The following is a 9,739-nucleotide window of genomic DNA, read 5'->3' as shown; positions in this document are numbered from 1 at the left end:
AGTGTTTATTGAGCGAAAACACCTAAAAGTTCCACGATGCTCCGGCAGGGGATGGTGGCGAACCCTGCTGTACTCTTCCACCACAACTTTCTCTCACTTTTACTTCCTGTTTCTGTTGTGCCTGTAATTCAAAAGGTCAGCCTTGTCACACTGTGTCACGCTGAATATCCCCGACAACTACGTTAAGGGTACACGTGTCTGTGGAGTGCTCAGCCACTTGCACGTTAATTTCACGAGCAGGCTGTTCCGTTGATCGGAGCAAGTGGAACCCTCGACGTCGTAAGCGACGGAGTGCCAACAACAAAATACAGGAACAAAGCCTGAAATTTGGGGGAGGAGGACTAGTAGATTACATCAACCGCAGTGATTCACTGGTATTTAATTTATCAACCGTGAAAGGCAAAGTTGACCTCGGCGGAATTGGAACTTAAAGGCAGACGAAACACCGCTAAGAATTTCGCCCGGTGTGCTAACGACTCTGCCTGCTCGCCAGCTTCTTTGTAACAATGTATAAATGTATAATAGTAAAGACTATTAAATACTGTAAAACTGCGGTGAGCTTAAAGAGAAAAAAAAATCGCTTTCCAGATTTCTTCTCGACTTTTAACGGTCTGAATTCAAATCCTACCATGGTCAAGTTTGGCTTTCATCCATCTTGGGTTGATGAAGTCTCAGTCAAGTACTAGAGTCGATGCTATCAATAAATTCCTTTCTTTCAAATTAATAGGCGCGTGTTCGAATGGGAAACCGTTAGTAGACATTATAAGAGGTGAATTGGCTGAATCATTTGAGAGTCAGAAAAATACCTTATGACTGCTAGTTCTTTACGTTCTGAGTTCAGATCTCACAGAGGCCAAATTTGCCTTTTATCCATTTGGGGTCGAGGAAATAAAGTAAGTCCCAGGTGAACACTGGGGCCGATGTAATCGACTCATTCCTCCTCTTGAGATGTGCATATAGTGTGTCCAAATCAGAAACAGTTACTTATTGATTTCAAATTTTGGCACAAGGCCAGCAAATTCGGGAGAAGAGATGAGTCGATTACATCGACCCCAGTGTTCACCTGGGACTTACTTTATCGGCCCCGAAAGTATGAAAGGCAAAGAGTTTGAACTCAGAACATAAAGACGGACGAAATACTTCTAAGCAGTTTACCCGACGTCAGCTCATCACTTTGGAAACTGTTATTTATTAGACACTGCAAAAGAGCGGTGGGTTGGCAGATATATTAGAAATTCTTCGGAAGAATGCTTTGCAGTATTTTTTCTCGCTCTTTCCGTTCTAAGTTCAAATATGGTGAAGATCTACCTTAACCTTCTCATCTACATAAGCGATAAAATAACGTTAGCGATGAGTACTAGGGACAATTTCATTGATTAAACTGAATCCCTCAAAAATTGTTGAGCTTGTATCTAAAGAATAAGGTATTAGATACTTGAAAAGGAGAGAGGAATTGCAAGAATCTTTAGAGCATCGGGGTAAATGCTTTGCGCTGTTTTTTTTTTCTTTTCTGGTTCTCTACTCTGTTCAAATATCGCCCAGGTTAAGTTTACGTTTTATATCTAAGGGGTCGAGTAAATATAATAATGTACCAGTCAACTAATGCGGTCGATTTCATTGCCTACCTCATCTCTCAGATCATTAGCCTTGTCCTCAAAGTCTATAACCGAGCACGAATGAACTAAAGTCATTGAAACGTTTGTTATATTTATTTTTTGGATTTGGTTTTCAAGATTCTTTATGTGAGTTCGTGTGTTTAACCATATTCTGCTGTGTCTGGAGAGAATCATTCTCTTTTAATGCCTTATAATTTAACACAGTCACCGGTAAAATATCCACTTATTTCTTTTTGCAACCTTTTCAATAGTTATATCGATTTTTTATTTATTTATTTTTTTCCTTTCGTTATTGATGCAACAGAAGAGTAAGTGAAACTCACATGACACTATTCAGGGACTCTAAAACGAGTGGGGAATTGAGGGGAGGTTATTGTCAGTAATGAGACCTAGTCCCAAAGGATCCAACAGACAGGAATTCGCTAAAGGCACCCATTGACCAGGTGATGGTATTCAAACGTACAAGTGTAACGAATAATGTATTGTTCACATAATAGTGGTAGCAGTACCAGCAGCAGCAGCAGTTGCGTCGTAGTAGAGGTGATGATGATGTGGTAGAATAGAGGTGGCAGTAACAGCAGGAAAACAGGAAGCGTAGAGAGAGAGAGAGAGAGAGAGAGAGAGAGAGAGAGAGAGAGAGAAGAAGGAGAAGAAGAAGGAGAAAAAGAAGAAGAAGAAGAAGAAGAAGAAGAAGAAGAAGAAGAAGAAGAAGAAGAAGAAGAAGAAGAAGAAGAAGAAGAAGAAGAAGAAGAAGAAGAAGAAGAAGAAGAAGAAGAAGAAGAAGAAGAAGAAGAAGAAGAAGAAGAAGAAGAAGAAGAGAGGCGACAACGAGAGATGTTTTAGTTGAACGAGGAGGTGAAACAATAACATTTGATACAACTGAATAATTTCATCAATGAAATAAGATGTTTTGCTTCGCTGTTGAATAACTTTTCCCGCTGAATGTCCATAAATCCTTCATTCTTATCTATATCCTGTCCACTACTCACACACACACACACACCCACACAAACACAAACACACATACACCCACACACACGCAAACACACACAAAACACACAGACACACACAAGCACACAAATACACGGACAAATACACGCACAAACACAAGCATGCACACGCACACAAACACAAACACACACACACATAGACAAACACACACACACAAAAACAAACACGCACCCGTACGAAGACACACACACATACGCAGACACACACAAACACACACACACACACACACACATCTAATCAATATATTCTTTTATTCTGCTATTTTTTTTACTTCCTTCAGTCATTTAACTGCGGCCATGCTGGAGCACGGTTTTCAAGAGTTTTAGGGTCTTCAAGGGACTTATTCTTTGTAAGCCTAACACTTATTCTATCTGGTCCTTTATGCCGAACCGTTAAGTGACGGGGACGTAAATACACCAACATCGGTTGTCAAGTGATGGTGGGGTTGGTCAGACACGTGCTCAACGATACATACACAAACACACACACACACATATATGTACGACAGGCTTCTCTTAGTTTCCGTCTATGTATGTATATATATATAATATTATCTATACATATAAAAAGTGCGTGTGTGTGGGTATATATACATGCACATATACATACATACATAAATATTTTACAGAAAATAAAGTAAATCTTGAAAGTAGGCTAGTTTTGAAAACAGCTTAGAAAATTGGCTAAATACTTTTAGAATACAGAAAAAGTTTCCAGCCGGTAGCTACAGTGAATGGAACACTGTGCCTCTTAGATACCGACTGAGTGGTATCTGACATGGAAAAGATTCCATTCTCTGTAGCCGGCTGCTCGCAACTCGTTCCTTCTTCTAAGTGGTTTTTTTTCACCCAATCTTCTAAGCTGTTTTTCACTGCTATCCTACTTTCAAGTTTTACTTTATTTTCTGTAAAACACCGACTCACTGGGCGCTTCTAAATTTGTTTATAAAAATGTTCACTCATGCATGAGTGAACATGCATGTGTAAACCTAATTGTTTCAACAGCGTTCATGTAACCAATCAAACATCATGTCTATAGACATGGATAAGAATAATGAATTAGTCATGAGAATTGTGCAATGTGTATAACATAACACCTTCAGCAGTCATTTAATCAGAACCGAGTGGAGAAATATAATACATAAGCAAATTCGTTATTTCACTTAAATAGGAAAAAAATTGCATTGGATAACTGTAGAAAAGGCTAAAAAGGTGTTAAAAATGGGGAGAATTCTGCTATCTAATTATGATATCAAAGAATACATCTTGCGTGTTTATTTTCTTTAATTGCCCAAAATGCTTCAGTGACAAGGATTAGAATTAATATATGGAAAGCGGACGTTAAACGATGATGATGATGATGATCATCATCATATATGTTGAATTATGCAGTGACTGAGGCCTTAATTTTTTTGAAACAGATACATATATACTTTCACACACACACTCACCCTGCGCACACACTCGTATAAACAAACACAAACACACACACACACATATATTTATGCACAGATGCATGCATACTGACGCGCATAAAAATAGACGAGTATACATCCATAAATGTATGTGTGTAAGGGAGACTAATAAATGAAACCTGAAAGAAAAAGGAGATATTTTCAAAAATTTAACGATAGGTGTAGGAGTGGCTGTGAGTTAAGTAGTTTGCTTACCAACCACATGATTCCCGGTTCAGTCCCACTGCGTGGCACTTTCGGCAAGTGTCTTCTACTATAGCCTCGGGCCGACCAAAGCCTTGTGAGTGGATTTCCGGGGACAGCGCTCGTACCAGTTCTGCCAAATCGCTCATCGTCTTCCAAGGACGTTCTTTCGCTTTTGAAGCGCCCGTGCCACTCGAAACATTACGTATGACCCTTTGCCTCGTCGCCGTAAGCTTGCCGAAGCACGCTCAGTGTCTCTGTAGCAGACTTTCCAAGTTTAACGCACAATTTCACGTTGGCTTTTTGATCCTGTCCATGACAAAATCGCAAATTACAGCATATACGTAATCACAAAAGCACAAATTTCATAACTTGCTAAGTAAACAGCGATTTCACTCGGCACAATGTCCCGTGAAGGTCACTGCGATACAAATCTAGTCCTGGAACGTATGATACCACCTCGTATTTGCAATGCAAGGTAGGTTAGAATGATTGTTTTATTTAATTTAATTAATCATAACGTTATTAACGAAACAAAGTTGGATTATAGCGGAATTGTCACTCTGCGTCAAAATCTATTAATAACCATATCCGTTATGCTTTAAAAAACTTCTTCTCTATCATTAATATTAATATCATATATTTCCCTGACAATCTTCTTTATCGTTTACACTTAAATCTGTTAATGATATACATTTCGTATAGCATTTTGATGTCACAAATAAATCGTGTACACCTGTTTATAGTACGTTATTCACATCATGGTGTGATACAAAGAGCTCAATGTTAACACCTCTCATCCTCCTCCTCATCATCATCATCATCATCCTCATCATCATCATCATCATCATCGTCATCATCATCATCATCATCATCGTCATCGTCGTCATCATCGTTATTGTTGTTGTTATATTGTTATGCCGCATGTTTTCACATCCATACACGATTTTTCAATCACCTGCCTCTTTTGCTATTCAACTTAAGTTTGAGGTATCAAATGACATAGATTTCCATGCACAAACCATTCACCCGAATGAATCACTGAACCAGTTTCATATTCTCTCTTAATGATGATGATCAAAGAGCGGTTGATTTTCTTGCACTGCTGCACATGAAGACAGGGGCAATCAGTTCTAGATCTGTGATTCCTGTTACATTGCATCACAGCGGCATTATCTTCAGTGAGAGAAGAACCTAGTTACCGTTTAGTTTTCTACCACCATTATTATTTCTGTCGAATAACAAATCTTCCTTTGTCGATGTCCGTGGGTTTAACATCTCCATCGTCAACTCTAAATTAAAGACGATGAGAAGCGAAGCCTTCCCCACTTCACATATAATGCACATCTCTCAGTCAGTTATAATACTCGTGTACATTCGTCTTGGACACATTGCTGTACTGATTTTCCGTCGCCAAAAACAGTGCCAGTTTTAAAATTATGCGCAAACACATAGCAGTTTAATCTATAGTAGAGGAATGCGTTTCTTTTCTGGGCACAACTTCAAGTTTCGTCTCCGTTATGAGGATGCTAAAGTATACGTCTTTATTCCTTACATCTGTCCCGTTTCATTGTTGTATTAGTTACAACTCAAGAGCTGCGGTTATGTTGCAGCACAGGCCAAGCCGTTGGTATTTTTACAACAGCTCCGGTCTTTTGGCAAATGAGTTTGATATCGGTGCACTCGCTTCTGTTTCTTGTATTGTATTGAGTCGTCTGCAATCGCATGTAGTAGAGTATTTGGCTGTTTCTTGAACACATTCACATTCACATTCTTTACATGTTTGGAAAGACAGAGAATAACTATGAGACTTTGAATCTTAGGCTATGGCAGTATGCTGTCCTGATTTCTCATGATGATGGTAGGATATTCGAGACACTGCAGTAATGATAACTTCAGAGTTTTGTACAGCTCTCAATACTGTAGTTTAGTTCATTCAAGGATCTCCGCCTATAAATCACTGCATATCTTTCCTGTCTTCTCTCCAGTGAGTAGAGTTTTAACACCTTTAACATTTTTCAGTTGCTTAGCTGTTGCCTGAGATGAGATAATCTCCTTGGTGAAGCGTCGCTGGATTGTTTCTTCATGTGCAGTTAGTTTAATAATGTACGGCGACACAAGCTGTGAACAATGCTACAGGCGACAGCCTTTTGCACAACGTTTTCGTTTTGGTAATATGTACATGCATCATTACTCATATTTACCCACTTCCCAGGTCATGACTGATTGCGACTCTAGAACTGTAACCCCTCCAGTCAATGTGTATATAATCGTTGGGGAGTTTTGTGTACCAAAAGCGAAAAGCTCTGGATTTTCCATTGTTAAGTTGCAGGCCCAAGATTACATTAAAGACTTGCAGTAGTTTTGCAGCACGATCGAGGATCTTCATTATATTTTGTATTACCAGCATAGCTTGTGAGAATGGATGTTTGTATAAATGAGGGCATGTCCCATAGAACCAATAAAATAGTTTCCAATATAACTCCACTCAAAATTAGACTCTTCTTTGAGAGAATACAATAGACCAGAAATGTCTGATTTCTTGCACTTATTTAACTGATTTCCTAACACTCTAATCAGGCCGAGAGAAAGCGGTGTGTGCTCACAACACAGGGACCAAATTTATCGAAAGCTTTCGAAAAATCAGTACATATAATAGATTTGGGGCGTTTCAGCTCCCGGGTATAGTGTTGCAGGAGTCGTGCAAAGAAGCTTCTTTCATTGTGAGAACTGTGCTGTTAGTCAGCTAGTCATTTTCCAACTTCATGACTTTTCTAGAATAATCCATTTGCAAAGAGGCTTTTAACATGTATCTGGAGTAACTTAGTTAACGCTCGTTAACATGTTTTACTGAAGATTGCAAAGAATCCATCGGAACCTGTTTCAGACATAATGCTCAAATGTAATCTTTTGCATCAATCGATGGATGTTTGTCGCTGACCTATGTAACGCTCTTGTGGCAAAGAACTAACTTGACCAGCTTGGAAATATTACATTGTGACAAAATGTTTCTCTGTAAATTTCTAGAAAACTCCTTGGTTTGTTTGTATATTGTCTATAGTTCTGGTTTCTCAAATTGATATTTGTGTCTCACTTTGTTTTCATATGATTTTGCTTCATATTTCTAGGCAGAATTATTCGTTGTCTCTTAATTTACTGTTTAAGCGATTTTAAACCTATGTTACATACATACATGCATACATACATGTAAATCTATCTATCTATCTATCTATCTATCTATCTATCTATCTATCTATCTATCTAACTATCTATCTATCTATCTATCTATCTATCAACCTACCCACCTACCTACCTACCTACCTACCTACCTACCTACCTACCTACCTATCTATCTATATATCTATACATACATACATACATACATACATACATACATATATATTATAATGTAAATATACTTATATAGATATATGTATAATATATATATGTGCACATGAATGAAGTTGTACGTATATATCTCTGTGTGCGTTTGTGTGTGGATGTTTCTATGTATACATGTATACATACATGTATATAGATATATGCAAACACACAAATGGCAAGTTTACGTGTATTATCCGTTTATCTGTGTGCTTGCATTTGTATCTGCCAAGGACGTAGAAGTTATTCTCTATCGATACACTATGCCACAAGCAATGAAGCAATATAAATTGAAATCGGAATTGCATCTGGTGAACTACGTCTTCTATGATTAGATAAATTGACAAACAACAGTTACGCAATATACACAGATAAAAATAACAATGCTGATAACATTTCAGAAATAGGATCTAAATATCTACGAAATATGCTAAATGAAAATGAGAAGATTAAATATGCAATGGTACAGCTTTTATAGATTATTGTAAATAAATAAATACATGTTTGTAATTTGATTAAATATATATTTGTGATTAAACAAAGACTAAATATCCTTTGTCGTATACTCGTTTTAGTCATTGGACTGCGGCCATGCTGGAGCACGGTCTTGAAGGGTCTTAATCTAAGGAATCGAACCCAGAACTTATTTTTTAAAAGCCTGCGTTTTATTCTATATGTCTTTTATGGCCAACCGCTAAATTACCATAACGTAAACAAACCAACACCAGTTGTCAATCGGTGGTGGAGGACAAAATATCCTCACCCAGAATTATTCGTATCGGATGAAATACTTTTCAATATTCGTCCCAGCCACTTGCATTTCAGGTTCTTTGATAGCAGACGTAATTCTAGTAGCTATTTCTTGTGTGCTTTTAACGGAGTTCATTCTCTCGAAAGCATTCGGACCAGATATCCGGTTTTGTTATAGCACACTCACGCGTGTTTAACGGATCTGAAAATATATGGTGAGATAGCTCCTTTCCTCTATGATTAAGCGACAATAATGTTCAATACGAGCACAAAGCTACACATTTTGTGAGATCAATCTTTTGGTGTGTATCAACAAATGATTGGAAACAATTTTATCGACTCCGAAGGGAGAAAACACAATGCTGGATTCAACGAGGATTGAACTCAGCAAGCAATCAGACGCAATTGATTACAGCAAATTATTTTGTCCGGTGGCTAAACCGATCCTGCTAATCCAACTCCAAACTCCATTGTTGACTGGCGTTTATTTTATTCAACAAAGAAGAGAAAAAGTCCTAACTCGACCTCGGAAATCGAACTCAAAACGTTACGGAGAAAAGCTAAGTAACACAATTCATTTACAATAGCTTTCTACCGGTTCTGTAAAATAATCTTTTACCTTAATACCAACAAGAACACTAATTGCAATATAAAAGTCGATTCGCTTATCAGATATGTAGATCTTCAAATCCTCTACGTACCGTTGTATCCTTCGTAAATATTTCTCTAATACAAACACACACACACACACACACACACACACACACACGCACACGCACACGCACATACACACACATGCACACATACACACAAACACGCGCGCGCGCACACACACACACAAAAATTACAAAGTGTATATTGAAATGCTCGCAGTTCCCAATCCTCCTGAAATAGGAAATAGCCGTATACAGTCTTATTTATTGATTCCTAACATACATACATACATACATACATACATACACACACACACACACACATACATACATACATACATACATACATACATACGCATGTACATATATATATATATACATACACACGTACATATACATATACATATAGATATACAAACACATCTACATATATTCATATTAGCATAAATCCGTTTATAGACATTCGTAGTTACACAAATATATTCCTATGTTACGCTCATTCCAAAAGACAATAATCCAGCATTGTTTTGGCGGAGATTGCTGAAAGAAAGCAAAAGAAGAAAACCTCTCCAACATTCTTTTATAACTAACCTACGTTCCCTTTTTATTGGCCATTGTAAATATGTCAGTATGTACACACACGTATTTGCATTCATCTATATATGCATTTA

This window comes from Octopus bimaculoides, chromosome 12 (genome assembly GCF_001194135.2).
Source record: "Octopus bimaculoides isolate UCB-OBI-ISO-001 chromosome 12, ASM119413v2, whole genome shotgun sequence".
Taxonomy (NCBI): Eukaryota; Metazoa; Mollusca; class Cephalopoda; order Octopoda; family Octopodidae; genus Octopus; species Octopus bimaculoides.
This window is presented reverse-complemented; position numbering follows the sequence as displayed.